Genomic DNA, 8,050 nt, shown 5'->3' with positions numbered 1-8,050 from the left:
AGTGTTCAGTATTGCAGGATGAACAGCAGTTTGCCAGACAAATGAGGAGGAGACAGGCAGAAGGAAACATTATCACAATGAAAGGACCAAAACATCATCTCCCTGGAATTGCCGTGGCCAGCCTACCAGACCCCTGAGTCCGTCAACCCATCCTGGGAATGCCAGGGGGGCTCACGGTTCCCGCATGCCAGTCTTTTGGCTCTGCTTGGTTAGCCCTGCTATGCTGCATCAACAGGAAACATATATAAAAAGGAAGTGACATTTATCAACAATATCAGATGATGACAAGAGTGGTCACTATGATTCAACTCCAAGTGAGCAGTGAGAACTTCAGAGAAAAAAGAAGTTATCTGGATTCTCCAACCTCCTTTACTGCAATCTTGGTAAAGGGGCCCTCCACTCCCTGCCCCTGTAAGCCAGAGCATCAGAGAGGGAATAGATAGAAGTTTCTTCACCACTCTTAGCTCTTCTTGCCAGCCAGGAATGATCTTCATCAACATAGGTGCAACTTCTCAATGACTATAGAATTTTCCAATGTGAGGTTCTTAAATGGATGGAGGAAACACCAAAAATAAGCAAACGCCTAAAGACATAGAGATATAAATCAAAAAACATGGATTCCAGTAACAACCCTGGGCAAACTGAGTGACCATAAGCAACTCCTCACTCTCTCTGATGCTTGGTGTGCACATCTGTAAAGTGAAGAGGGTAGCAGATTACCTCTGAGGCCCCACCAGGTCCAACATTGAGTGGTTTCATGTTCCCACTACAAAAACTAAAAGTACCAACATCGGTTTTGGCCACAAACTCCTGAATTTTGGATTTGTCATTTAATTCTTACTATTTTGTGTGATGCCACACCCCTGGAATGTTGCACAGTAAGCATCTGAAATGGTTGGCCCTGCTTATTCCTGTTTATCAACCCTTAGGACAAATTCCATAGCAACAACACAGGCATTTACAATAGTTTTGACCTTTTGTCAGAAAAATATTCTAATTATAAGCGCACAATGTAAGTATAATGCTCTTACCATATTACCCTTAATTGAAGCAACTATCATAATTCAAACTAGCAAGATACTTTAAAATAGATATTTATATTTGGATTTGACTCAAAATGATGGTCTCTCACGGTTTACATTGACTACAAAGGGAGTTAACTGGTAAGATGTACGTATTTTGGGGTGCCTTCTATGTGCTTTTACAATTTTTTTTTCTTTTTCTCTTTGATGATTTAAACCACATGTCGAAGTATTTAAAGGATTATTTTATCGGGAATTCTCCAGTGTGAAATAAATACCAAAGCAGAGCCTACAGGTTTATGCAAGATGCATACACACACACACACACGTGTACAGACACACACACAGCTTCATGGTCGGGTATAAATCATCCCTTGTCCTCCACCAGCTGGTCTGCCATATTGATAAATAGGATCTGCTACATTCATTTAATTCCGAAATGCTGAAACATAGTTTGGGTACAAATATAAATTTGGTAGAAAAAAATGGAATGTGTTAAGCCTTTAACAAATGAATGTTTAATGACTATTTGTGGAAAAAAAATCAGTAATGGGAAACAGAAACTTACAAGCTTTGGTAAAGTTATCCTCTCAGTTTGCAAAGGCTGAAAAATATTTAAGGGAGGCTATGTCATATCATACTTCAAATAATGTCCTTGAAAAGCATTACTGTGACAGACTCTCCCAACATGCCAACTGAGCTCTTACAACTGAAGGAGTTCCACATAGTGACTCCAAGAGCTGCAAAACATACGCACTGGGTGACGCTTCGTTAACAACTGTTACATATTTTAACTCAAGAGTCTGAGGTGGCGGTTGCTTTTTATCTCTTTTACCCATTCGGATCAACAAATATGAAGGTCAAGAACACTGTCTTAAGAAGGCTTCTGAGGTTGCACCTGAGACCAGAGTCCTGGTTGATTGTTGATGTCTGCTGCAGGGGAGGAAAGCAGGAGTGCTGACATGTGCACATTTCACACATCCCACAAGTGTTCTGAGCCTGAATCACTATGCACGGTGCTGTAATCACAGTCTTCCTCACACACAGGTCCTATCATGTCACTATCCTCTTCCAGAATTCACAGTAGCTGCAGATAGCACTGCATATCAATTATGGCATGAAGTCTTGTATTGACTGATTACATTTTCTATATGTCACTATACTCTTCCAGAATTCACAGTAGCTGCAGATAGCACTGCATATCAATTATGGCATGAAGTCTTGTATTGACTGATTACATTTTCTATATGTCACTATACTCTTCCAGAATTCACAGTAGCTGCAGATAGCACTGCATATCAATTATGGCATGAAGTCTTGTATTGACTGATTACATTTTCTAACTGCCCAAACCTCTTCCATTTCTCACTTTCTACTTAGGTCTTCACTCTTCTATTGCTCCCTGCCACATAGCCTCTCTGTTTAAGTTATTAGATTTCCTCATTGTTCTTCTATAGTCCTTAACCATTCCCACCTCCCCACCTCTACCCCTGCTATCACTTCTTCGCTTGCCTGGATGGTGGTCTGAGTCAGCCTCCTCACAGACTCAAAGAGAATATCCAAAAATCTTTTGTAGCAGGCAAGTTTCTGATGCCTAATCTTAGCCCTGTTTCTTCAGCTTTATGCTATACATTCTGTACTTAATTAACACATTCTTATGTTGATTTATAGCCATTCTATAATTGTTCAAGAGAATATTTTTCTTCTTTTCTGTTAAAGTGGATGTACCATAAAGGTAAGTACCATATCTGTTAATTTATTGCATCTTAACTAAATAAAATTATTGGCCAGGCACAGTGGTTCACACCTATAAACCCACTTTGGGAGGCCAAGGTAGGAGGATCACTTGAGGCCAGGAGTTTGAGACCAGCCAGGGCAACATAGCAAGATCCCCATCTCTACAAAAAAATATAAGAATTAGCTGGGTATGGTGGCTTGCACCTGTAGTCTTAGCTACTCAGGAGGCTGAGACTGGATGAGTCCATGAGCCCAGGATTCTGAGGCTGCAGTGAGCTATGATCATACCACTGCATTCCAGCCTGGATGACAGGGCAAAACCCTGTCTTAAAAAAATAAAAATAAAAATCTTTAAATTTTGCCTCATTTTATGGCTGTTATGATATACCAACAAGAGTCATATTATTTTTATATATTCTATTTTTATCCTGCATTACATGTAAAAAAAGAAAGGAATATATTAAAGAAAGAAATATATAAATAAAAAAGAAAGAAAATATATTAAGATTTTTCTGTGTTTTCTATGCCCAGACACAGGGCAAAGAATTTCCATTACCTCATTCAATGCTCACAACAACCTATGAAGAAGATATTATTATTAATCCACGTTTTCCAGGAGAGTAAACTAAACTCAAAGAGAGTAAAAGACATGCTTAAGGTCACAGAGCTAATAAAACGGTGTTTCTGTTGTGCTTCATGGTCTCTCTTTTGACACAGTCCAAAGAAGGTAAGTGTCTTTTATTACAGAAAAGATACAAATTAGTCCAACTACAGACGTCCAGAATGTTGAAAGATTCAAATATTTTGAAAATCTACAATGGCTAGTGCATAAAATTGTTTGTGTTGCTATAACAAATACCTGAAACTGGCTAATTTGTAAAGGACAAATTTTTATTTCTCGGTTTTGGAAGTTAAGAAGCCCAAGATCAAGGTGCCGGAAGTTGGGTGTCTGGTGAGGACTGCTCTGTGTTTCCAAGATGGTGCCTTGTTGCTGCATCATCCAGAGGGCACAAACTCTGTGTCCTCAGATTGCAGGAGGAAGAGAAGGGGTAAAAACGAGCAAACTCTCTCCATTAAGGCCTTCTATAATGACATTGATTCATTCATAAGGATGGAGTTCTCATGACCTAAACACCTCCCAAAAGCCTCCACCTCTCAACACTGTTACATTGGGGATTAAGTTTCGAACACATGAAATTTAAGGGCTGCATTAAGACCATAGCGGCTAGGAAATTCCCTTTTACATAAACAAGAGAAGAGTATCATCACATTATTGTAACACGAGAGAGAGAGAAAGCTAATGCTCTGCATGGACATTTCAAAAATGAAGCAACTACTTCTTTCCTCAGGTGCAAGTAGACAGAATGAATTTGTTCCATTCATTCATTTCTCATATTGATACAACTTTTCTCCACTTCCCTGTAAACAGTCCTTCCTGGTTTTATTATTGCCTTTCTTATTCTTTCCTGGCACCCAAAACAAAAGTAGTAAAGAAATGAATACAAATATATCACAGGCAGAAGCAGCCGTAAGGCCACCTATATTAGTTTTTGTTGATGAAAAATAAAAAGCCTCCTGCAGTGTATGGTTTTATATATATAACATTTCTTTTAGAAAAGGAAAAACTATAGGGAAAGAGAATAAATTAGCGGTTACCAGGGACTGAGGGTAGAAGGAGGACACTAGCTACAAGGGACAAGAAAGAACTTCCTGCGGTGATGGAAGCGCTCTGCCATCTTGATTGTGATGGTGGTTACATGACAGTATTTGTAGGCCAAGACTCATTGAATCATATGCCTAAAAAGGATGAATTTCACTCTACGTAATCATACTTCACTAAATTTGGTTTAAAAATAAAATTAAATTAAAAAGACAAGCAATTGCAAACATAAAATCTACCAGCAGTAAGAGCATATAGATATTGCTTGCATGTGGGTATGTATCATTCGCCTATTAAAAAAATATATTTAAGTTTGAATAGGTATCTAGTACATGGATTTATATTTTTCTCAATAATTTAAGACCATCAAGAGCATTTAAATTAGATTGATGCAAGATTTTGTAGTATTGAGAGGGTTCTCCTCAAAGAAATCGAGATCACAGGCTGACCCTTTCTCTACTAGTTGGAACATCAGTAAAACTTATTGGTATGATGGATCCTTCTTCAAGAAGTTAACTTCTGCTGACATCTTCTCTGCTTAGATTTTAATTAAGAAGTTACGTGTAATTAAGAACCTGGACTTCCAATACCCAAGAAACAAAGCACACCAGGAGTTCTTTAAAGTGAAAACAATAATAATTACAAATGAAATAAGCCACATAAGATTATTAAATATATGATCTATCAAAATAAGGAGAAGATGGCCTAAATACTGCAAACTAACATTATTACACTACATATCAGAAACTGGTTATTGTGTTAATCAATTTAACATTATATAATATAATATTCATTGATTACATTACCCGGAATGTTTAAGAAAAAGGCAGATCTTTAATTTTTTTTTCCAGACAGAATTAAGAATTGCTAATGTGTTAAAAATGTACACATTATTAATAAAAATTCACTCAACACACTAACAAATTTCATGGAAGTATAAAAATAGCTGAGAAGTTAGACCAAAGTTCTTTGGCTTTTGTTATTCTTATTTGTAATCTTAACCAAAATATTTATGTGCTTAGTAACTTTAAAACCATGAATGTTAACATTAACTCATCTAAATTTTATGACAAGAAATTTTAAATGTTTCAGGCTACCAGTTGACTCTGAAAAAACAGGAACTGTGATTATTACCTAATTTAAATAGCTGCCTGCCAAATGCAGAAAGGTCTGACTTTGTAAATGTGTTTTTAATTCTACTATTTCAGTAGAAATTCAAATATAAGCAAAAAAATACAACTACTCAATGGCCCTATGCCTTCACTTTTAAGCCAGGTTTGTTTTTAAGTAACAAAAGAAGCAGGTAATACCAGCCCATAGATTTAAATGTCATTTGTGCATAATAATGAGCGCAAAAATCTAAATGCATTTCAAATTGTAAAAAAGTCAATCAATAGTCACACTCTTCCTCTCTTTAAAATTCTAAAGAAATTCTTTAATAACAATTAGATTTGGCTATTGTTAGGTTTTACAAAGACAAGTAGTGTACTTCCCACAAAGCGACAGTTCACCGAAAGAATATTCATGCCCCCAGTGTTAAGATATCATCAGTCAGCTCATAAGGTATGTACTGAAAATTGATGGGCTGAGCAATGAGAACGAACTGAGAATCTTCTTGAATTTGAGTGTTGTTAATGGCACCATTTTCTAAAATGTTTAATCACACTGCTTTCAATGTGGATCTTTGGAATCAATATAGCATAGTGTTTTTGACTGCGGGGGCAAATAACCATGGGGCATTTTAAACTCTTTGTGCCTTATTCATAAAATGGAGTCAATGGATATCCCATAAAATAATAGAGGACTAAATGAGATAACACATATAATGTTCTTAGGACAGTGTTTAGAATCCTCTAGGCAATCCTTAAGCGTTATCTATTGCTGTTTTTGTTGGTGGTGTGGCTGCAATGCTAGCTATAGTTTTTTGGAACATTTACTATTTTCCAGACACTAATATATTTTACCTTTCTTTATCTCTGCCAAATATTATGTTAGTCCCATTTTACAGATGGGAAAACTTAGTTCTGAGAGTTTAAGTAACTTGTCCAAGGGCACATCAATGTAGAAAGCCTGAATTCATATCGCGAGCTGACATCAGAACCTGAGTTCTGTTCATTTTTACACTCCAGCCACATGACTCTTCATCCTTCATCTTCACACACTGGAGTGAATAATCAACATGTTTTTTACTTAAAACTAAGTAAATGAAGTCAATGAAGCATGACTTTTGAAAGAGTCAACATTTAAAGCCTTAAAACACATGTCCTGAAATCCCATTAGGAACATCCTAAAGAATGAATAATGGGGGGGATGTAGAGAGTTAAATAATTATTGTAAGATTAAGCACATGGGTTTGAGAAGTTTTGGGCACTACAAATCCGTGGAGTCAAGTTGATAGCCATTCACGAATTATGTTTCTTTACCTGTTCTACAAAATGGCTGATTTTCTTGAATAAAGAGATTATCTTCTGGTAACCTGGAATCAGGGCAGTCTAAGTAATTTCTAACCCTATAGCTGTGTGTCACCTTGAGTGCTGAGACTGTAACAGGTGAGTAGAGGGATGGAGAGCAAAGAATTGACAGCTTCTTACCTTTGTTGACTTGTTTTTAAAGTGCCATTAGACTCATTTTACACATCATTTTGCTCCCCATCAAGTTTGATTTTAGGTTTTTCTTCCAATTGTTTATATTATTCAGAAACCATTTCAAAATGAATGCCGTACTTGAAAGTAAAGAACATGTTCCATAAAACTACTTGTACATCGCTAGAGGGGCAGATGCTAACTGGTGACTTCTACAGGACGGGGTGCGGGCTACGGGCACATCAAGCCTGGAGAAATGGAGGTGAGATGGTGCTGCAAAATTACATTTGGAGAGGGACTTGTAAAGCAAGGGGATTCAGGGGATATCAGAGTAGAAATGCAATCCTAGTACAAATGAAAGACACAAAAACTACAGCTGTAATCCCATTTGCATCTGATGTCTCTGCCCAAGCCTACCCTTTGCTCCTGATTGTGCATTGTGATCTCAAAGTATTACTTCCTGATTTTGATTAACCATTTCTCAAATGTGTCCCTGTTATTTTGAAACCTAGTTTTCTAAAATATAAGCATTCCTAGACTGCTCAAAGAGAATGTCTGCTTCTCTGCTTTAAATAGGGCAACAGACATAGATGTGTTTTCAACTCTTCATAATAAAATAGAGTATAAATATTGGGTATATAAAAAAAGAATATTGCAGTTTATTCTCTCATGAGTCAGATAATTAACCTTGAAATACCCAGAATAAAAGCATATGCTAGCTTTTAATTCTTAAACGAGTTTTCAAATTAAAAAAAAAATTTGAGCAGTTAAAAATATGCTGTAATCAATTAGCAGAATACTTAGCAAGAAACAATTAAACTTAGTAGCCTCATAAGTAACTGGTCAGAGGCAAAGCATTCTATTTTGAAGACTAAGTGTTCCCCTAATTCTTTCCTCATCTGTGCAGTGGCAATATACCATCAACCTTGCCTGTAAGGCTCGCAGAAAGAATCCAAGCCTACTACTTCTAACCTATTCTTGTTGTTCTTATATAATTTATTTCCACCATATGCAGAGTATGATTTATATTTTTCTTTTTTCTTTTTTTT

Source organism: Cebus imitator, unplaced genomic scaffold (assembly GCF_001604975.1).
Source record: "Cebus imitator isolate Cc_AM_T3 unplaced genomic scaffold, Cebus_imitator-1.0 Scaffold407, whole genome shotgun sequence".
Classification (NCBI taxonomy): Eukaryota; Metazoa; Chordata; class Mammalia; order Primates; family Cebidae; genus Cebus; species Cebus imitator.
Note: the sequence above shows the minus strand (reverse complement) of the source record.